This window comes from Pogona vitticeps, chromosome 1 (genome assembly GCF_051106095.1).
Source record: "Pogona vitticeps strain Pit_001003342236 chromosome 1, PviZW2.1, whole genome shotgun sequence".
Lineage (NCBI taxonomy): Eukaryota > Metazoa > Chordata > Lepidosauria > Squamata > Agamidae > Pogona > Pogona vitticeps.
The window spans coordinates 65,828,947-65,853,157 of record NC_135783.1 but is presented as its reverse complement, the minus strand read 5'-3'; the positions used below and the strand labels follow the sequence as shown (position 1 = coordinate 65,853,157).

The 24,211-nt window shown below is 41.1% G+C and overlaps 1 long non-coding RNA gene across 2 annotated transcripts in view; it reads right to left on the bottom strand.

Moving 5' to 3' along the window:
• Positions 1–1,426: 1,426 nt before the first annotated feature.
• Positions 1,427–24,211, bottom strand: part of LOC144585901 (uncharacterized) — a 33,740-nt gene continuing 10,955 nt past the window's right edge. Inside the window, exons 2-3 of one of the 2 annotated variants that reach the window (XR_013540515.1) lie at positions 15,422–15,532; positions 1,427–4,054 (exon numbers count right to left, since the gene is read on the bottom strand). This is a non-coding gene — a long non-coding RNA (uncharacterized LOC144585901). Of the gene's footprint in view, positions 4,055–15,065; positions 15,287–15,421; positions 15,533–24,211 lie in introns of those variants that run through there. The other variant, XR_013540516.1, reaches the window with a different exon arrangement.

The window sequence follows — 24,211 nt, the reverse complement described above, 5'->3', positions numbered from 1 at the left end:
TGACAACAGGGTCACGTGATTGGGGTCTAGGGAAGCTTTAAAAGTTGGCGACGGCGTTATCAGTTGCTCTTTCGGTTCTGGCACCCACCCGCCCAACCTCTTTCTAGTGTGTCTTGGGGTCGCCTTTTCGGGGCCGGATAGGAATTTTTGACCTCTATCCTGATTGGCTTTGGATGGGGGGATTTTTCGCCTATCCCACACTGGAAAAGGGTTTTGTTGGCTGTACTGAAGGGTGGTTATTTCGGTCACACTGGCGGGTAGTGCGGGAATAACTGGTTGTCTTGGTGTGTCCCCTTTTATAATTTTGAGAAAGCCAATAGCCAGTGGCTCCTCTCGGCTCTGACGATCGTGCGATCACAGGGTTGGAAGCAGCTTACGGGCTGGGCCACTCACGGACCGGGAGCCATCAATCAGATGGCCCTGGGTCTGGGGTGTTTAATAGAGGCCCTCCAGGTTCCTATGGTCATCAGACGGCTGGAACCTGGGGGGCTGGGGACTCGCCCTTTGACTGACAAGAACTTATTGGATGACATGGAGTTGTTGCCCCGCACTACCGCAGGCCCCCCAATCAGTTTGAGATTGGTTTATTTGATTGAATTTGAATTGGTTTAATAAAGTGTGGCCCATTTTAAATCCAAAGAATAGTTGTCATGCGTCATTATTCTGGGGCTTAGGGGAGCAATGGAAATTGTAACAGTAAAACAAGAAAACTGGTATAAAAATAGTTTGCATTTGTAGCCAAGATGTGTCCTAGAGAAATGCTGAACAGAAGAACCATGTTTAATCGCTGCTTGTTGTGATGGGTAGAAAGGAGGGACAATATCAAATCTGATCGGTCTATAGGAAATGCTGGTGTTGTGGCTGATACTAGTAATAATAGTGGTAATAGTGGCTTATCTGGAAGGACAAGAACGTTGTTTTCAAGTAGCTGATTGAATCATGCATAGCCAAAAGTAATCTACTAAATATATATGTATCAGCCAAATGATAAGCGGATACAGCCTTTTTGGTTCAAAAGCTTTTCTAATTTGAAGATATTTATACACACTTTGGGTGGTTTTCTGGAGATTGAAAGTACTACCTCATAAAATTGGCAATTTTGTACGTACTTGCAAACTCGGGGCCAATCAATGTGAGCTCCTGTAATCAGCTTAAGTTGCCAGGTCTTCGAGTGAATGCAGAGAAATTGGTTTATTATACTGAATAAATCTGTGGAGCAGTGAATTTGTATTCATCTTTTCCCCTCAGCACAATCTGCAACTATCCTGCTGTGTTCAAACCAATCTGTGTAGAACAGGTGCTTTTAATAAACTGTGGCCACAACCTGCTGGAATAATTTCCTGCCCAAGAAATAGGAGTTTGGCAGGAGTATTGACAGGCTGCAGAGCACCTCCCATCAATTTCAATGGGGATTCTCCTGGAGGTGTTTTTCTTTTTTGACCAGTTTAATCCTGCAAATGATGATTCTTGAGGCTATAGCTTTCGAAAGATGCACTTGTCCTAACATCAGTGTCCAGGTAAAGAATACGAGGTTCAAATTTCAGACAGAAGGAACTGCAGAGTTATGCAGCTCCAGAGAATTTTCTACTCTGTTGCGTTCAATAATGCTTTATTCACCAAAAAAGGTGTGACTCGCCTGTTAAATAAATCGATGTATAACAGCTTCAGCCTGTGACCAATGCTTGGAAAAGTTACTTTTCTGAATGACTGCTTCCACAATCTCTCATCCAGGATGTCCATAGTAATACTCACTGGAATGTTCCGGTAGTTTTTGTTGAAAAAAGTAATTTTTCCAGTCACTCTCTATATGACAGCAATAGTAAAAAATCTGCTAACTTTGTGTTTCCTGGGACTTCAGAGTATGTTGAATGCAACCATATGCACTGAATTTAGTTTAGATTTCTAAATCTTTCCTAGAGCATCATTGGTTTGGTTAAGACTCACAAATTTCTTCTGGATCACTAACTACATGGAGAGTTCTATTTAGCAAAAACACACCTCTATGCTTATTGGTGCTTACTTGTGTTTTGTGTACCCTGTCCTGACTAAGCAGGTGTAGAGGCTCTCGTATAAGACTATCATGAGGTCCTGGGTGAGTCTGATGCACAATGGATGTGTCATGCACCTCACACAGCCATTCCAATAAACCTAGCAGTAAAAGGAAACCAGATCCACAGGGCTGACAATAACCCATATGGTTCCAATATATCAGCTACATTCTGTGGGACAGGACTGGCCCATGGACGAAAGACTATGAAGTGCCTGGTTGTTTTATTGATAAGGAAACCACTGAAGAAATGTTGATATAAAAAACTGCTGCTTGATTCATTTATGGAGGCAAAGTTCTAGGTCAAGCAATACTTATCAGAATGCCTTTCCCTAATGTAGGCCCCCTCCCTGCCAGATTTTAAAATTAGGATGTTTGAAGAAGCTTTTGGGGGCATCCTGTTTTAGTGTTCTGTTATATGCATGCCACCATCTTGTCATCATCTGGGTTTGATGCTTAGATGTATTGATTTTTTTCTGATTAATTTGACTATTTTATCTCAATGATTTGCTTTGCTTTGCATTGTGATTACTTTACTTTATTTGTATTCCTTTGATGTAAACCACACAGAGCAGTGCCCAACACTAATTGAGTAGTACACAAGGCTATAGATAAATTGCCTCTCATTCATCATTAAATTCTTCAAACTTTTTGGAAATCTCACCCTATTTGTATCTTTTTGGTAATCTAATACAAGTATTGATTAACTCAGGAATTTGCTTCCAGAACAAACTCTGCCATCAAAAAGGTACATCCCAGAAACCGTTCGGCATTCCAGAGCATGTCTCAGCACATGTGTGATATGAATGATGCTCCCAAATTCTCAGCAGGGTTTCAGCATGGTACTTGGAGTAGGGTATCTTTCAATCACACTACACATTTGACAGTGGCAGGGGAAAAACATAGTTTTCCACTGGAATTATTGTTGCAAAATCAAGTCCCTTTTGTTTTGTTTGCCTGGTAGAAAATTGGGGAATGTCCAAGCCCTCAAGATATTGCTAGACTGCAATTCTCCTCACCCCCCACTAGCTAAGCTGAATAGGGCTGATGGGACTTGCTTTCTGCTTAGTGTATATGTAATTTCAACTATAGACTCTGTGGACTCTTTCTCTTTAGAGGTTTATGAAAGGGGGACCCTTTACTTCATAATTACTGTGGCATTTTCACAGTGTGCCATTTCCCTTAGGGAATAATCCATTCAGTCAATAGGAATCCTTTAGTAGACTTCAGTGGAGTTGGTTGGAGAGTAATTTAATTAACACTTGTAATGTGAGACTCAAACTGTAGAAGAAAGCAGTACTTCTTAAAGGCATTATATTAACGTTTTGAAAAAGGCTCAAACAAATTGGGTTTTATGCAATCAAATGTACAACTGACTCTTTGCAGTTTTAACTTGTCAGACTATTATCTCCTTTTGCAAACACTAATTTCTCCATCACCTGAAATGTTAGAAAACTGAACAACAACAAAATGGGGGCAAGGTGAATGTATGCATCTGCTTTGTGACCTAAAATATAATATATAAACTAAAAGTGAAAGATTTACAAACAACTTACAGTGTTACTATAGTAACCAAGGATTCACAATAAATGTCGAACAATGCTGTTGTTTAGGGAGCAAAATAGTTTGCAGCATGTAAGGAAGGTATGAGTAGGAAAGTTTCTAACCTGACATCCTATGTGTAAACTGGACTTTGGGTGACAAGAAGTAAGAGAATAACATAGATTTTTCAAAAAGTAATTACATGTTTAAATTACAACTTTCAGAAAATTTGACCCAGCATGACCATTGGCTGAGATATTCTAGTAGCTGAAGGATGAAAAAGTTTCTTTCCCCATCTTTGGAAAGTATAACAGAGACAACATAACACATGGAGGAGTCTTGCCCACAGATTGTTGAGTAATCGCCAATGAACAACCTAAACCACAACTGAGGAATGTGTGGTCTCCCAGATGTTGATGAACCAATATACTTCCATGTTCATAACAAATTGGAAACAATGAGATCCTACAAGAGAGAGAGAGAGAGAGAGCATTACTAGCAAAGAAGATGTTGCTAAAAATTTGACTCTACTTTTCAACAAAATTGGGGGAAAGTTGAAGGGTTCTGTGTGTTACAGAGATGGACTGACTTGACTAGAAAGCTTATTCATTTGGAGCACCTGGCTGAGCCATGGTTGGGAGTTCAATTCCACAGTATGCCCCCAGGACAAGAGCCAGTCTATATGGTTTTGGTCGAGTTATAAAGATCCTGAGCACCCTAGAAGGAGCTGGTATATTCATTCTGAGTATATATGCAGGAAAACCTGGCAAGGGTCAACATAAGTTGGAATCAAGTTGATGGCACACAATTATTAAGATGACGATGCTGACTATATAAGCATTTAGCCTACTGTCTGGTTCACTGCAGGGATGGGTTGATTTTTTCATAAAGATGGCAATCAAACAATGTTTTTGCTGGAATAAACAATCCCACCCTCAGAGGAATCCTATCTATACCTTTCTGAACCTTTGTCAGGGGCTTCTACTTTTTTTGGTGTGAGTAGATTTCTCTGTTTTGGTCCATTTCCAGCATGTGTTATCCCTGGAAACAAACCAAAAGCAAGTCTTCCTCTAATTTGCCAAAATTTTGAACTGGCTTAATAAGACAACCACTAAAGGATATTGCCAAATTAATCACTTCACTGGCTTTGTGGAGGGACTGAAAATGTGAAAAATGTGTCTTCCTTTAAAAGACAAATGGAAAGTTTCCTCCATGAAGCTTTTTTTCTTTTCTTTCAAAAGTCTTGTCATGAGCCTGCCCAATTCAGCTGTGTGTATAATCTCAACCACATTTTTAGGAGAAAAGCACAGAAAAACTTTAGGATATTAACAAATGCAGCAGACCAAATGGGGTTGCTTGAGGTCTATATTCCATTTGGATTATAGGATAGCCCCAAATGGCATACTGGACATCCTGGCAACCCTATTTCACCTGTTCCAGCCTGCTCCAACCCACCAATCTAGACAAACCTTAAGTGTGAAAGACTGTGGATTGCTTAAAGTCACACTAAGGAAAAAAAGAGAGGCAGTGGAGTTCTGCAATGGAGATCAAGAGGCAATTTAACTTGCTGCAGCTGTTCCATTTTCCAAGACACCAATCAAAATAGTTGGGGAAATGTCTGCAAATTTACAATGCTTTAGATTTATTCACAAAGAAATTTTACTCTGCTCCTGGATCATGTTTTAGTCCACATCTGGCAGCCTGAAGCTAACAATGTGGCCAACAAGAACAACAACACAAGGTAAGAATAGAGATGATTGTTCATTTATTAATATTAAAGCATGTGGAAATGGGCTATTTAAACTTTCTCTCCTCAGCACTGTTTGCAGTAACTCCTCCCTTCTCCAACAGTTAGCAACAGGAAAAATACTAGTGCTGTGTGAAAACAGCAATTTCTACTGAGATCACTGGTGAAGAGGGAGTTGTATGTCTCCCCATATGCTCTAATGATGACAGTATTTCCTCCACCCATACCATGCAGCTGGTATATAATTTTTAAAACCCAGTGATGTCATGGGTAATAATGATGACAGGGACTAAGCACAAATAGGGCCTCAGAAGTATAGTGCAATATGATATGTAGGTGTTTAAGGGTAGCTGCACATTCCATGGTGTGGACACACCAGACTGTGAATAGCCCACAATCCCAAGGGACTTCTGTGTGGGAAGTTGGGAAATGATCTCAGAGTAGTTGGTGATGAATATACAAACAGATTGGCTTTTTTGACGAAAATAGCTGATTAGTTAAATATTCATCAATCTGTATTCATCAAATTGGTTTCTTAGATCAAAACGTTTCCTGACATGTTTTCAATAAAGTGTGGCCCTAGTTTAACCCATCACCTGCGTATCACCTCTTTATTCTGGGGCAGGAGGGCAATGTACAATCTTGGGCCTCGCTTGGAAGGTCCCTCAGGCTGAGAAGGAGTTCATGATTTTAAAAAGCTCTCCTTTTCACTAGGGCAATGTTTCTTGACTGTTTATATTCTAAATGCATTTTCCACTTAGGAAAAGGACCAGTGGACTTTAAAGAATTCTATGGTAATATTCCATTGTCCTTCATTGTATCTTAATAAGGTTCAACTCTCATCTGGAGAATGTAGGACAGAACTGTCAGGAGCTTCAGGAAGATAGAAATGTAGCAGTGGGTTCCTCCCACAATCCACATTAGATTATCTAAATGTCTTCCCAGGCAAGAGTCTTGTCAGTGGAATTTATTCAGCTACTGGGCTGAACTCCCAGAGCCCAATGAAACAAACCAATTCAAGGATTTTTAAGAACCTGACTACACAGAGGAAAGTGCAGGAATTACTACAGATTTAGGGCATTTGATTTGTATTTTTCCTGTTGATCACATGACAGAATGGGAAATGGGAATCACCTAGGAGTTCTACAGCCCCAATCCATAATTTTTCCTCCCCAGCAGAAACCCTTCTACTTTTTAATCAAATCCTTTTGCTTTGGTTCAAAGCATGTGATCACTTCGAAGCTATGCCAAAAGGGAAAACTCAATCGAGCATGCACATGTGCATGCACACAGTCTCTCTCTCTCTCTCTCACACACACACACACACACACAGGTACAAAACAGTGTTTTGGAAAAGCACTTTTCCCCTTGCCATGCACACACAATCACACAAGCAGCAGACCCTTATAGGGAGCAAAGGCTTTCCCCCAAGAACCCCCTTTTTAAACAGTTCTCCATAGGCAAGCAAAGAACACAAAAACTAAGTCCCTCGTCTATTTTCTGTGTGGCCACTTAAATACAGTAACATAGACTCAAATTCCCTGGTATGGCTTCACAACAAATGAATGTGAGTGAATCTGTATTTTCCCTCATTGTGTTGTTGCATTCAGTTGTTTTTGTCAAGCATCTTGACTACTTTAGGGTCCCCAGCTCCTATCTGTCTTTATAGTAAAGTAAAACATTAATATAAAATATATTTAAAAATACAATAACACAATGCAACTGTGAGTATGCTATAACAGCGCAATAAAATCATGAATGAAAAATACAATAAAACAATGATTTACAGATGCAAGATAAAAATACAAATAACCAACTTGCTTAAAAATACAATAACCAAATGAAATGTTTTTCAATTCTGTTGGTTCAATTACATTGATTTAGCCAAAACCTGCTTATTTCTCACATTGAAATCACTGGGAGTGGGAAATGCTTAATTTGGGTTAAATCACGTTCATTGTCTTCACCAGAGCAAATAGTATAATTATCTTTCTTTTACAGAAAAAAATTGTTGAAAGCAATGAGGCTTAGCAGCTTGTCTAAGCAATGACGCTGAAATCTGAACCTGTTCCAAATTAAGTGTCAAACTACATGAGATGCTGAGCTTATAATTGTAAACTGATAGTATGGTTTATTCTCTGGCAAAAAGATTCCTCAGAGTCACATGCCTCAGCAACCAGACTTACAAATGAAGTCTGTGTTTACCTTCTGACAACCAGTCATGAAACAGAGCAAACCTATTCGTAAAATGCAGGGATGAGAAAAGCTTGTGTAATGACAAAGGGTCATCTTTCAAAGTTAAAGAGGCTCTCCTTTAAAATGGGGGGCTGAACATCTTCTATAATTTAGCTGCGGGTGTCAAAAGAAAATATGTTCTGTGGAACTTACTGAAGCACATATTTAACTCCAGGATCTTAACTGCACAGGGAAAAGATGCAAGAAATATTCTGGGTTTGAGGTGGGCTGATTCCCTTTCTCTTGTTGTCGACTACATGACGGAAAGGGAAATACGAATCAGCCTGGAGTTCCCACTCCCAAATTCAACGTTTATACTCTTCTCCTCTAGGCTTCAACTTCTTGAAAAACCTTAATCCTTTGTTTCAATTCAGGCATGTGATCACCTGAACCAATACAGAAAAGCAGAGAGAAAGTTGTGCATGGTTGCACATGCAGACCTTCCTCCTCACCTCTTCCCTTCCCCCTTGACTCTTTCCCTCCAATTTTCCTCTCTGTGCACAAAGAGGAGAAAGCCAGTACTCACTCAGGAAAGGGGGTGAGCAAAGTCCAGTCAGCAATTTTTTTTTCTTCCCTCCACAACGTCTGCTCACCTCAAGTGGAAGAAGGCTGATCCAGTCCCTATTTACTTGAGGACAGCGTCCCCTTTCTTGCATTTAGTCCCTTTCTGGCTTGCTCTTTAATTTTTTAAAATCCTGTTTTTTAAAAAAAACACAGACAAAACATCTTGCTTTTGTTAAAATTCATGGCCAAAGTAGCTAGATTAGGAAGCAATGATTACAGGCTTCCTCATCTTGTGGCGGTTCCCTTTTAACTGTGCCACTGGCTGGTATATTGAAAACAAGATTCTGTGTTTGTCCCTGTGTGGCCAGTTAATGCAGAGAGACTTAGGGAAACCTGTGTGACTTCATATTGAATGAATGGGAGGGAAAACCCATTGCTCTCATGGTGTAGTCACAGCCTTTGTATACGCACCAGAAAGGCTGCTTGAGTTTACTCCAGGGCAACAAGGGCTCCTTACTTCAAAGTGGCACACATTACCCTTCTTGGACCTCTGGTCACCTTTGCTTCTTAGGCATGATAGTGTCATTAAAATATCCTTCTAAGACTGAAGGTGAGTTGCTTTGACTGGACTATGATTCTTGTACAGGAATCTTTTCAGGTGAGGAAATAGTTATTATCGCCTCTACATTTTACAAGCTTTTCCACAATGCTTTCTCCTTATTTTGACTGCCTTATTCGAGTCACTTTGACTTAAAGCAGCAACTAATTATCTATGTAACCCCACTGCCAGGCACTATGCCATATCATATGGCTAATACAAATATAAGTGGATCCTGTCTTCAACAGACAAAGTCCTGTTCCTTAGCAAAGACAAACATGTCTGCAACCATAATGCCTCAGATGCTACACATTTCTCTGAAGCACTTTCCTTCCCCTTTTAGAATGCTTTCCTTCTCTTCTTAATTAAATGGAAAATGCCCCTAGTGAGTCATTGAATTCTCCTTGAGCAACTGCTTAAAGTGATCAAGATTGATCAAAGTAAAAGGAACAAGTTGTGCTGGACCTGTTCGTACAAATGATTTGGCTCCAGAAAGTGACTGAAGTCAAATTAAATGGAAGATCTAAATAATCTGTGATCAAATTAAGCAGAGGGCAACGCAAGCCAGTATCAATTGTACAAAAAGTCAGACGTGATGGAATAACATATATCCTGATAGAAGCGGTGGAGAAAAAGTGCAAATTAAAACGCAAGAGACAGAAAAAGATCCAGCCCAAGACACTTTGCTGTTTGTGGCAAATAACAAAATGACTTCCTTCTCAAGATATATAAAAGTGGACTGAACAGGAAGTTGAGTCCTACTTCAGTACTGGCAATGGGATATGTGCTTTCACCACATTTGAGTAAAATAAGGAATCTGAAGAGAAAGAAGAAGAAGCTGTGTGGTCCACAGAGCACTCTCCTCTGGGAGAGGGGAATGACTGATAGGCTTTCATATATATGAAACTAAAAATGATCGCTGCGTTGAGGAGGAAAGCTGTGCAGAGGGAGGTGGAGTCAGGCACACAGCTGCACACCTTAGAGGGAACATTGCTTTGGGCCGTTCACAAAAATTGGATGCATAAACAACCATCAAATACAATATAAACATGACAGTACAATAACAAAATGAAGCACATATAACATAATGTAAACCTCCCCCTTCGGACGGCGAGAACCAAATCAAATAAGTTAGATGAGATAGATCAGGGAGCCTGTCATATGCAGAGTATATTCCTGAACACTTCTTTAAATAGCAGTGTTTTACCAGCTTCCTGAAGACCAGAAGGGAGGGAGCATGAGAAACATCAACAGGCAACATGTTCCACAATGTCATGGCCACCACCAAGAAGGCCGGGTTTCTGCTGGTGATTTTCTGGGCCTTCGGTGGGGTAGCCACCGGCAACAATGAAACCTGAGATGAATAATTGTTCTGGGTAGAAGATCTTAGGGAGGGATGCTCTGACATCAATATCTGATGTTGCAATCTACCTAATGTTAGCCTCAGGGCTGGAGAAGTTACTTTCAAAATAGTTCATTAAAATACATTACAATTACCATTCCCAGGCACCAAAAGTGATTACCGTTAATTAATGGTCACTGCTATAGTTACCATTTTTACCATTCACTTTCCAATTTATCAAAAATGTTTAAAGAACATCTCTGCATTACAAACTGCCTCTCCTCTCATCCACCTCCCTCTTGCCTCATCCCCCATGACAGAGCAGATATGTAGAAATGCAGCTTCTACATATAATTTGAGCTCCCCTGCCTTCAAATTCTAATCAGGATAAACTTACAATTTCTTGCTCATCCACACTTTGCCCCCCATTACTCCGGAATAATGACATGGGACCAGAATTGTGGATTAAACACGGGCCACACTTTACTGAAATGATTAATGTTGCCAATCCTTTGGCAAAGGGGGGTCCTGCCATAGTGCAGAATCAGGTTTAACTACAAAGGTCTGAATGGACCCATTAAACAAACAAATGGGCGAATCCCTGGCCCAAGTTTTTGCAACCGGGAAGACAGCGAGAAACCTGGCCAGTCCAAATTTGACCATCCCCATACCTCAAGCCACCTTCTCCTTGTTGACTGTTGGCCTGAGTGTGGCCAGAGCGCATCTCCCTCCCCCCAGCACTATAGTCGCACGATCCGCAGTGCTAGGCATTCAGATGAGCTATATGCATTACCTGAGATTGCTATGGGTTTTTTTTTCACTAACTGCCACAGCATTGGGACTAGCCATGCTAAGTCCCATGCCCACCATCAAGCTCACGAAGCTCCAAAAGCAGCCCCCCCCTTGATGTCTTCCAAGAAGACATGCAGACCTCATTCCAACCGTTGTACGCCATCGGACTGAAAAAGTTCAGGCCTATCCATGGATCCTGGGGTGACCAATCACCAATTCAGGCCGCTGCAGACAGCTCTGGAAACTACCCTGCTAATACTCCTTCGTGCAGTGTTAATGGGCCCAAAAATGCCTCACATCCCTTCGTGCCAGCCTAGGGATGATCATCGGCCATGCAACTGTATGTAGCAAGGTACCAATCAGAAAACTCAGGCCTATCCGTGTATCCACTGGTGACTAATCACTGATCCAGGCCACTGCAGACAGCTCTGCAGACCACCCTGCTAACACTCTTTTGTGCAGTGTTGGCGGGCCAAAATTGCCTCACATCCCTCCATGCCAGCCGAGGGATGATCATTGACCATACAATGTCCATAGCAGGGTACGTAACCCTCAACCATGTGATGTCACAAATTGCATCAAGGGTCAGGCCGTTCTGCAGATCCTGGTCAGGTTGTTACTGCCCAAGTGTATTACCAACACATCTATGGGATGTTGACCAAAGGCAGCCGCACGGCAAAGGTGGCCTCACAGCATCCCACGGCATCCCTTCCATTCGATAAGGTCTCTAGCTCCAAGTCCGAGACAGCTCCCCCATGGTGATGTGGCAGTATACTGAGCTGCCCCCCCCCCAAATGTAGCTGCGGCCAATTATCATGATGTGCTTCCTTCTCATCATCATTATGGCATCTGCAAGATAAAACAAATCAGGCCCCTACCTGGACGCCAGGGGGTGCCTCACTAATCAGCCTTGGATCGGGGGATCGGAATCTGCACCATTCCGATAACTACCCAAACATCCTGTCATTGTAGAGCCACTCCCATTCTGTCTCCCTTTCCAGTGGCTACCCCTTCACTAATCCTGAGGGCACCAAAAAGTTATTAAAGACGCCGCCCTGAATAAAACAACTTCATAATCATTTCTTCATATAACCTACCACTGCTTACAAATACTTTCTACTAGTCCTGGTGATATAGGTACTCTCGAAACTTTAAATCTGCCTCTTTCCTTAGACCTACCTTCCATCATTTTCCTAAAGAATAATTCTGACACCATGAACTGTAGTGTAGAAAGCCTGCACCAATAACCTACCCTGTATAGGTCCTGGCCACGTAGGTTCTAAATCAACTAAGTTCCTAAGCTCCTGAAACTCTATACTCACTGCCGGGTACACTTAACATGTCCTCCGTGCCAGGGCCAGTCATATGGTCCTTTCACATCATCACACCAAATTGCCAAGCCCTCAGGGGAAGAGTCTCCAGGAACTCGTTGGCTCCTGGATCTAATTCCCTGAACCACTTGACCTGTCGGCGTAATAATGCATCGACTAAACTGTTATCTACACCTGGTACGTGTCTAGACTGCACCAGTGTCATGACCCAGTCTGAATGTATGTCAGGTTATGAATTATTTAGACTATTGCCAGATTGTCACATCAAAAAAGAGACCATGGCATTGCATATCCTGGTTATCTGATGGCTATGAGCAAGTATCTTGGAAAGGGCACACGTCATCTTTCAATGTGAGTCAAAGGCAGTCACATGGCATTAGGCTTAATTAATTAATACTTTTAATATATTGTCTGGATTTAAACAAAAAGAAAGATGTAGTAACCGAGAATAAATAATTCAATAATATAAATTATAGACAGACACATCTGCTGTCATGATGGAATAGCTATAATTTTGCTGAAGGCAGCAGGTGATTAGCAACAAGAAGCCAAAATGACTTCTCTCGGACTAAGATTCCCTCTCGTGGTTTCCCACTACAGTCTGCAAAGTCCATTGCATAGGTCACTTCTGCTTCTTCTTGCTAGAATGCTCCCTAGGCTCAAAGAAGTTGCACCTTAAAAGCATCATAGGACACATGCCAGCTATGAGCTACTCCTATAAGGAAAGATGAAGTCTCTACCTCATGTAACAATTTTGGAAACCACTTTTTAGTAATTTAATTTGTTAATTTTTTTTTTCTGCTGAAGAGGTGATAGAGATGGTTTGGGGTTTTCCTGTGTTATAGACTAAGATAACCTGGTGGGATTTGAATATCATGGATCTTGATCTGGGTAACAGAGGACTGCATTTGCTGCTCCACCTCAGGTGGGACAATCTCTTAGGCAGGCTTTCTTCCTTCTGTGGAAACAACTCTGTTTGGAGAAATGTTTACCACTCAAGATTACCATGTTTAATATAGCAGAAATTGGTTTTCCAGGGAATGTCATGCTAGGGACGGTTATAATTTTGCTCAAGGTAGTGAGTGATTAGCCAGAAGAAGAGGCAAAAGTGGCTTCTTCAGATGAAAGTCTCCCTACCATTAACTGAGTGAGGCAACTGTTTTAGCTGCCATAGCTATGAGTTGAGGAACAGTGGCAATGCACAGGGGAACAGAGAACTGTGCCAAGAGGATTTCTCTGAAATCCCTAAGTAGGCCTGCTGCCCTCAGATGCAGCGGAAAGTTCTGACATTTCACAAGTGTTAAAGGAAAAGCCAATCCATGCAACGTAGTGTATGTAGAATAGAGAGACTGCCTTCTTGTTCTTTGCTTCAGGCAGTAAAATGTCTTGTCCAGCCCTGAGCCCTGTTAGTGATGCTCATTAAAATATCACTCAAAAATAGCCTTGTAATGGCTGAGTGTACAATTGTATCAGGATTAGTATGATGATGATGATTTCTTATTACTGTTTTGAAGTTGTACCAACATCCATGTGCTTGTTAGTAAGAAATGTGTTGAACACGGTGAAAAGAAACAAAAGCTGTGGTAAACTATACAAGTAGTATAATATAATATTTATATAATATTGTATAACTGTATAATATTTAGATTTGAGCATTTTAATTGAATAATAGAAGATTTTTCAACAGGTGTGTTCTTCTTTGGAAATAAGATCAGGTAGAACAAAATCTGAAAGAAATCTAAATAAGAAGAATTTATAACACATCCTTCTTCCTGGATTTTCTTTCTTCCGTGTTCTTATTGATATATATCCTTGGGCAAAAGCCTCTACATTAGGTTTTGATAAACCTCTCTTAATTTGTTGTTTCCTTCAACACAATAAATATAAAGTTCTCACTCTCTTTCTCTCTCTTTGGAAATAACATGTTCAAAGTGTTTTTATTCAGGACAACATCTTACTTTATATTTATGTAGCCAGTTTTTGCAGCAGCAGTAGTAGCAGTATACATTATACTGGTAGTTAGCTGGTAAATTCAGTGAGTTGAAGCCCCTGGCTGCAGAACCAGGGAGTTGGGAGTCTGCATCCCCATGGTGCTTCCTGGGAGATGGGCCAGCCCAGATCAGTCAGACTGTAGGTGGCTGATCTGGTTATGTGCCCACCACCTCTGCAGCTTTGGGACTGGTAAATGATTTCTGATGCTTTGTATCTAGACCAATATAGCTGGACCACTGTAGGTCAGAATCAACCTAATGACATATAGTTGTTGTCATTGCATTAGTAATAGTGGTGGTGTCAGCAGCTGGATGTACTTGTAAAGCACTCTCAAGTGTAAAAAACATTCATATCAACTGAATTTTTGGGAGCAATGAAATTTGAATGGAAATGTTTCCAGTCTGTGGCAATCCTGATGTTGGTGTTCACAGAGTGTACAGAAATATGACCATAAAGATGATCTGCACCTGGGTGGTTAGAGTCGTCAATCCAAAGTTCCCTTCCAATCCAGCTTCAACCTAACTTTCTTCAACCTGCCTCCTGCTTTCCCCCTCATGACAGGTCTCTGGAGAATTTTTCCTGACTATGCCCAGTCTGTCACTTTAGCCCTATAGCTCATCCCTTTGGCCATTTTGCTAAGGTCAGTTGCAGTAATACCACAATGACATTAGCAAACATGAAACTCTTGTGACATCAGCAGATAGGAGACTATTCCTCATGATTACCACAGTTCTCTTTGCTCATTTCCTTAGAGAAGTGTGTGACTTGCCAGATATGCCGAAGGGTCCATCCTAAACATTTGGAATTGGACTCACGTATGCAACCATCACAGTAGTCATCCTTAACCCTCAGATTAGGTTTATTTCCAATACAGCCACATTTCTGAATTCACTGGTGTGCAACAGCTGTGAGCACAGCTCCCAAGCATTATTCAACACCCCTTTTCTCATCTGTCCAGGAGATTTTTCTGGCCACCAGCACCCCAACAACTCCATTAGTTGTTCTGGTATCTTCCCTGCAACTGTGCCTTTTTTACAGCAAATTGGCAGGTGCCTTGGTAACAGAAATCAGAAACTTTCCTAAAAGATGTCTGGCTTTCCACTTCATTTCACATAATCATGGCTTCCACGACCTTCCTGGCTCCTCACTCCATGCCCTTGAACAAGAAGGATTACAAGATAACTGACCTAGGGAAATAGCTGAAACTAAACACATTATTTATCTGGACTCCCATGACAGCCCTGGATTAATGGACAAATCATTTCAGACAATTTCTCTTCTATTACTTTACCTTCTCATCCTGCTTGGCTTCAGTGTGTTCTTAACTCCTTGTTCCTCAGACACTTTCCATGTCACTGACTCATTTGCTACAAGAAGTACCCCTTCTTCCCTTTAGTCACACCTTTGGAAAAAAAAAAGCCAGAGTAGAGAAAAAAATCTCATGTCAAAAGTACAGTGAAACTAGCTGATGCCTTTACTTTCTCCCCTAGTGGTTTGGCACGGAGAAACTGACAACCTGTCAGTTTTGTTTTCTCCCTCATGGGGAGAAGGTAAAAATGGCTGTGAAGAGGAGAAAGGGGGATGAAAATCCCACTGGATTGGTGGTTGGCTTGCTCGCATAACACTGGATTTAGGCCAATACAGTACTTAGGTACTATTGGGCAAAGCAGTGTGTCTGAAACATCTCTCATGTCATAGTGAATATTAATAATACACAATTTGTTACTTTAAATGGTCAATAAAATATATTTAAATATGCACCTGTATTGTTTATTGCATTGACTTAGTGTGAGAACTACCTGTAACACCAGGTTGCTAAAGGGAGTGTGTGGGTGTGCTCAGTTCACTGCAGTAGCTCCCCAGTCCTTGCATGAATCTGAGTTTTGTTCCCTGAGTCTGTGGCATCAGGTCTTCATTACAGACTGAGCCAATGTGTTCCCCTTCTAAGGGGATTTATAGTGCTGGTTGTTCACCATCTGGTCTCCCCAGTCCCTCTTGCTGCCACCTCTGGCACTCCTTTTGGCACGTCTGTCTCCAGCACTTCTGTTGTGTCAGGTTGGAGGCTGGGTGCCCCGTCTGTCACCACAGTCTCTACAAGGTGGCAGCTGGCGTCAGAGAAGCTGGTGGGCTGAAGATAGGGGGGCTGCTGCTACATCCTCTCCCTTCAGCCACAAGGAATAGGACCCAGATGCCTGTCCAGAGGTTCTGGACCTCCACATCCAGAGCACAGAAGACGAGGTCCAGCCTCTGTCCCCACTCAGCTTCATCCCACTCTTCTCAGATTCAAAAGACCTCCACTTCTTCCTCCTCCCCCCCCCCATTATAGTTGATTTCTGCTAGTTGGGCTTGGCCACTGTCTCTTCACCCAGGTGTGGACTATCTGCACATACCTGTGCTTCCCCACTTGGAGCTCCCAACTCCCTTTCTACTTCCTCCTGGCTGCTAGTGTTACCATTCAGCCTGCGGGCGGTGCAGGGTGAGGGTGGACAGTCCAGTAGGGACACCAGGGGTATTCCCCTCCCACTTTGTCAAACCAAGATTCAATCCACTGCTTTCCTGAGAGTTGAGAGTCTGGGTTTTATTATTCACATTTACACACAGGAAGAGGGCAACAGAATGCCTCAAATTATTGGCAGCGAAACAGAGATTCCGCCCAACACACCAAGCTGTAGTTATGAATGCTAATGCTGCCTCCTTTTAGTTTTGTAAAGATCCAAACTATTTTTCTTATATGTCTTTCAGAATGAAATAGTCCAATTTTTACAACCTGGAACTGGCTGCTTAGGAATATAGCAAGCTGTCTGTAACCGAAATGATAAGAAAGGAATGTAAACAAGCTAAATAAGATGCTAAATGTCATGTATTCCTTCTTGGAAAGACATCTTTTGACATTTCTGATGGCAGCCCTGGTGAGCAGTCTCCATACATTGTACCATTGTACCACATATTTCACCAGACTATATACTTTAGATTAAAAAGAACACTCCACTAGGGATTGTGGAGAATAGTTGCTGAAGTCCTCATTCTCATTGACTTCGACTGTCTCAGCTCCATGAGACAACAGGATGAGGAATTTTCAAGCTGTGCAAGATTTCTCAGATCCAGGAAGAATTGGGAGAAGGAAAGGTGTTTTTTTCCCTCATAAAGGTCTCTATGATTTGCACAAGCTGCCCCTGTACAAAACTAAGATCCGTTCATTTTAAGAAACAGAGGACCTGCATAAGAAGTATAGGACTGATTTAAAAAGATACAAACTACTCCTCTGATATTTCTTATCATTGACTGTTTATCCACTGAAGCAACAGCCTCCAGCAGTTTGAGACACTTTTTCAGTAATGTATTACTTGTGTTAAAGTGCTAATTGTTTGATTTGCATGTGAGCGTGTGTGCACATGCATGTGCAAATACACATGTGCATGTGTGTGCACGTACATATACACACGCAAATAGTTCTGGATTGCTTCAGCATATTATGTCTAGTCTTCTAAAAAGTAGACTGAAATATGCCCACTGAAGGAGAAACGTTGGATTAAGGTAAAATAGAATAAAATAACTTTCAAGCTGTGATGGGGTTGGTGGAAAGCACTGGCAAGGTATGGGAGGTGCATGTGTCGTGCAATCTACTACAAGGACATAACTACCAGTCTAGTGAACCTTCAGATGTGGAATGGCAGAGAAAATACTATCTTGCCCAGTGCCTAGAGCAAGTAACACTCACACTGTTTGCTTTCTCTCTTCCTTCCCAAAGGCATGTCAGAACTGCCTGGATAACTCCATGAGTTTGTTATCTGAATGCAGAGCTAGAGACTAAGAGTTCAACTCCCCACTGTGTGTGTCCTGTGAGTTGAGCTAGCCTGTGGAGCCTTGGGTAAGCTGCACAGTCCCAGGGCACCCCACCCCCTGCCCAGAAGAAGGGAATGGTCAACTGTTCCTGTGTATTCTTTACCTTAGAAACCCTGATTTATGTGTTCTCCTAAATCAGAATTGACTTACAGGCACATCATCATCATCATCATCATCATTATTACGATTCAAAAATACCAGACACAGTCAATCGAAATTATACAAAAAATAACATCACAGTTTTTTAACTCTATTCCTTCTAGTTTTTGGATTTTGCCACATTCTATAGACAGAGCTGCACATCTGACAATTTCAATTTTCATTTGAATATCTTCTTAAAATATTCACAGTGCATTTAGCAGTGATTCTGTCTCAGTGGAACTTTCTGTATATAGTTCTAGATTATCCATGTATACCAGATTATTGATTTTTTCCTGCTTGTTCTGAAACATGGTAGCCCAATCCAGGTTTATTTAAAATTATTAACACAGGAATTAGTGAGATGGTAAACAGTGGTGGTGACAAAGGATCCCCTTGAAATATTCCCCTTTTGATGCTAACGTCCCCAAATTCTTCACCATAGACCATTAAGACAATTTTTCATTTTCCCATTTTTTCTTGAGGAACTTCTGAATGCTTTTACTAATTCTGAATGTTTTTACCAAAAACTTTTAGGCAACTGTGTGGCAACAATTTAAATGCCTTTTTCTAGTCTATCCAGACAATGTTCAGATTTGTTTCTAGTATTTTTTGCATTCTTTAATATCATTTTATCAATTATTTGGTTGTTTCCTTTTCCAAATTTCCATCATTCCATCAAACCATGGACTGCTGCGTTTGCCTCATAATAACAATTCATAATTTCTCAATATTTGGTGAGAGTCCAAGTTTAGTGTTTAAGTTGTTCCAGGAGCTTTGCAGCAGCTTGTCCTGGTCCCTCAATAGGGTCTGCTGAGCCCTGTAGCCCATTTGTCACAAGATGCCCAGAGGCTATAGCAGCTGACGCAGTCCTTGTTATCCTGGGCGATGACTGATCTGGTACGGATTTCTGTTTTTTTGCATCTCATCATAATTGGTGGTTGGTGGACACAGTTGGTCTGGCTTCTCTTCTGGGAAACCCTTCAGGCAGCGACACCACCACCAACATAACACTCAGCCTCACTGAAGCACACAAGCCTCTCCATTTCAACAAAGCCTGTGTCCATGGAGGGAATGATGATGATGATGGTGGTGGTTAAAGTGTCAGGAACTAGGAGAAAGAACATACAACTACAGCAATGCTTATCAGAATTGTAAAAACCATATGGCTCTTTCTAGTGGAGATTCCAGTGTCTAAGATCCTACCAGCAATCAGTAGAGTGTATTCTTTATTATTCTTTATGCTCCTTAGATATCATTCCCTGTCCCTGATGTGTTTGTCAAAAGAGACTTGATTATACTAGTATTATTTTCTACATGGGAGAACACTAAAAAGCAGTGCTGACAGCTATAGGAGGAGCATGTACAGTACACCTTTCTTCCATGTAACAAATGCTGAACTTTCCTTTACATAATTACCCTTACCTAAACTATATAGATGGGTACCTGTGGTGAGCAATCAGTCTATGCTATTATTTAGTAGTGACATGTATAATTTCTCTAGAACACAATGCAACTGATTGGATGTTTAGTGCTAAAGGCATAAAGCAAAGCAGTATTTTAAGAAACCTTGCAGTCTCATTGCTTTAAGAAGTTTCCAGACTTAGTCTAGGGACATGAGCAGCAGACCTCAACACCACTTTTAGTTCATCAGAATCAACAACATTCCTTTACACCTGCCATCATGGAGAAATCTTCATGTAAATTCTGGGAAGCACAATCTAGAGGTGCATCAGTAGAAGTCTATGGATTTATTTTTCAAAATTGCTTTTCCTACAACTTTCAATCTAATTTAATCTTCACCTCTTGAAAAACACAAACCTACATCATATTTAATGTTTTCAGACATGAAACTCCAAAGGTGGAATCTGCCACAGCTGTGCAACCAGGTCATGTCATCAGGCACATGATTACACATGAGGACCACCTCATCAGTTCACTGTGGCAGCTCCCACGGTTGGCATTCTGTGATCATAAATATTGAAGGAGGGATCCTTTTAGCAACCATGGAACACATTTGCTCTGTAAACAGAGCGGTTTGCATGTGCTCCACCAATTTTCAACTTGCAGGGACATCAGCCAGAGGTCACCCCATTAAAAACAAAGGAGCTTACATGGATGAAAGGGAGTAGGGAACTGAATATTCCCCTTTCAACTGGCAAGAAAGGACAACTGCAAGCACAATATGTGATTGTGCATGTGGGAAAACAAACATACTTTTGTCGTTCATTTATATGGTGTGTATATTTAACCAGTGTGTTGGTGACTCATCCATACCTTCTCAACTTCTCATGCAACAAAAGGTTTAACCAATATTTCTCAAATTCTCATTTCCCTTGGACACAATCAACATCCTGCTGTAATACTGCTAACCACATGTTTACACTGTTGATTTGGTTTAAAACGGCTTTCCGCAGATCACTTTTTAACATATTTTAGAATGCTGGGGTTTTATCTTGTTTGGTCCAAAATAGCTCTCTCTTGCTCCCAGTTTGCAGTGCACAAATTGAGAGGCCATGAGGTTTAATTTCACATTTATGCACATGAACACCTATAAATCTGAGTGCAGTTCCAGCTAGCCAAGACAACTATGGGCTGCCTGAGCTGACACTAAGCTAAACTGAGGCTATGTTTAATGCAAACCCCTTCCAAGTAAGATGTGTTGGAAATTGCTGAAGACAACTCTGATTCTGGCTGGCCTTTGGATATTATGGGGACTGTAGGTGTGGGCTAAGAGGGTTTTGGATCTGGCACAACTCCACCTCTTCTCTACCCATTTTGGCTTTTCTGCCAGCTGATCTCAGAGCTAGTACAGCAGTTGCACTGGCAGTCAGATGTGCATACAGATCAGAAATTAAGAGCAAATTGTCCTGGCACAAGAGGTTTCTGCCCATTCCAAGCCCACTACAGCCAGTGCATTTTTGTGTTTGGATTGCACTCTTTCTCACCTTTCAACCTACATGCCCAGTTCTGGATTTTGTTTTTAATGTTTTGACTTTAAAAGAAATGCATATAAGAAAGCAAACATATGAAAATATATACCTAGAATCATATGGGTGTTCACCTTTTCTTACAACATCTCTATTCTTCAGGATTTTTGGCTAGACGGAAACATCTCTGCATTCAGTAACGAATATTTTAAAAAATATGAAGTGTGAGGAAATGAGATTTTTGAAGCTTTGACTTGGGGAAAAAAAATAAATCTTTCTTGTATAACCCAAAAGGTTAATGTCTTAGTCAGTTATTAAATGTATTCTTGAGAAATTCATTAGCAAAGTTAATAATTTATATACCACATCAACAAATTTTTGAAACTCTCATGAATTTATCTGGATAATGCTGTAATGTTCAAGGTTATTCATTTCATATGTTTTTATGGAGGTGAAAGCTGTTCACTGGAAAACTACAGTGAGATTTATTATTTCAGTAATTGCATTGTAGGCACTAATTAAAAAGAGAGTAAAAGACAATATTTCATTGAATAATAAAAGTCATTTTTTAAAGAAAAACACATAGATAGGTATCCCCAGCACCCCATCACACTCTCACATGCAATTTCCTCATGCATAGTTTGATTACATCAACAGCCAACCTGAAATAGATTGTGAGAGAAATATTTCTACATGGAAATGACTAAAACAGTGGTATGAGAAAGAAGAGAAGTATCAGGCCACCTGTGAAAGAATAAGTTATAATTCACAAAGGGGAAGGGGGAAGGAAACCCTTCACTTTAAAGCAAAAAATGGCTGAAACTTCACTATAAAAATACATCTGTGAAGATTCTCAGTCATCCAGGTGAGGTTATCTGGATACCTCTGTAGGTGAAGTCACAGAGGTGACTTTTACAAACAGAAATGTAACTATGCCATGGGTTCCCCAGTGTTACCCATTGCTGCCAACTTATACATGGAAAAAGTGGGAAAGAAGGCACTAAACACCTTCCAGGGGATGACTCTGATCCATTGGTTCAAGCAAGGGAAGATACCAATGACAACTTTCCTGGACTGTGGATCCATCATAGGATCCAATGGCAGCTTAAGAATAGAAATCTACAGAAAACCTATACATCGTAATCAGTACCTGCAATTTGATTCTCATCACCCATTGCAACCACAAAACAAGAAACATCCACACTTCCAGAGAAGCCAAGAACAAGGATATCTGAAAACAGCCCTTTAAGGCCTATGGATATCCAAAATAGGCCTTTAACAAGGCAATGTTCTGACCCAGCAGGACAATGGAACAGTCTGAGACCCAGAGCCAATGGAAGAAACTGGTCATTCCTTACATGGCGGGTGTGTCTGAAAATCTCAAAAGGATTTGTGGTAAACACCACATACCCATGCACTTCAAACCCACAAACACACTAAGGCAGAGACTCATCCACCCAAAAGACCAGACACCAAAACACAACAGGAGCAATACAGTATATATGGTCCAATGAAAATAGGAGTGTTCAGAGTTTTACATTAGAGAAACCAAACAACCACAAAACAGGAGAATGGCCCAACAAAGGAGGGGCGATGGCCCAGGACCACAATCAGCTGTGTTCCTTCATTTGAAGGAGAAAGGACACTTATTTGATGACCAACATGTACTTATTTTGGACCAAGAAAATAGGTGGTTTGAGAAAGGGGTCCATGAGGCCACACATGTGCATATAGAAAATCTCTTACTCAACAGGGGTGGAGGCTTTCAATAGGATCTGTCTCCTGTTTATCATGCTGCCCTTTCATCTGTCCCCAGAAAGATCAGGACCACACACACCAGAAAGACCACTGTTAATGACTGTTAACAACCCATGACAATGGGAGGAGAAGGACTGCAGAAGTGGGATTATCTCTCACCCCCAGTCCTTTGTCCATCTAATGAGCCTATTCAGACCAGGGGGAAGTGAAAACTATGTGGAGATTATATCAGGGATCTCCTACCAACTCTCCTCAGACTGAAGAAGTTACTTGGATGAGTAGTGAAACGTTTCAACCTAATAAGAAAGAAGTCCAGTTGCCATGACTCAATTTCCAGATTCACCTAAAAATAAGGAAATACACACATGCACCTTCCATCGACACCATGCTTTGAGCCATACTAGCTTTCAGGATAAACACCAGAATAGATCTTTTATGTTTCTGTGTTTTAAAAAGCAGAGAAGTTTCCAAAGAAAAAGAAAACTTCATTTAAATTAGAATGCTTATAGCCTTAAAACCTAGGAAACTGAAACAGCAGAAGAATACTCCTGCTCTCCTCACTGAAAACAATAGCACATCTGTGCACCCACTTTGTACCTAATTTTTCATCTCATGTAAACATTAAATACAGCATATCACTGTGAAAGCTTATACAGTATAACCCAGTACATGCCTACTCAAAAGCAAGTCCCACTAAGGGTAAAGGTAAAGGTTTCCCTTGACCATTTTTGTCCAGTCGTGTTCGACTCTAGGCGGCGGTGCTCATCCCCGTTTCCAAGCCATAGAGCCAATGTTTTGTCCGAAGACAATCTTCCATGGTCACATGGCCAGTGCGACTTAGACACGGAACGCTGTTACCTTCCCACTGAGGTGGTCTCTATTAATCTACTCGCATTTGCATGCTTTCAAACCGCTAGGTTGGCGGGAGCTGGGACAAGCGACGGGAGCTCACTCCGTCACGTGGATTCGATGTTACGACTGCTTGGTCTTCTGACCCTGCAGCACAGGCTTCTGCGGTTTAGCCCATAGCGCCACCACGTCCCCCCGAAATACATAGACAATTGCAGCCTTACTTGGTTTTTCAGGGAGGCCTTCCACACCAACCCTAGTTGATCACCTTTTTCCCCTTCCCTCCCCCTTCCCTCCATCTGTTCTGAGTTTTTAATGATTGGTCTGTGCCATCTTTTTAACCACTATTTGTGAACTGCTTTTAATGCCTTTATCTTTATTTTTTGGTTTGTACTATATTTGTTGTAACACTCAGAATTCTCAGCAGTGATGGGAGTGAGATATAAATCAAAGAAATAAAATTAAATATACAGTCATGTGAAAAAGAAAGTACGCCCTCTTTGAATTCTATGGTTTTATGTATCAGAACATAATAAAAAAAATATTCTGGCCCTTAGTAAGTA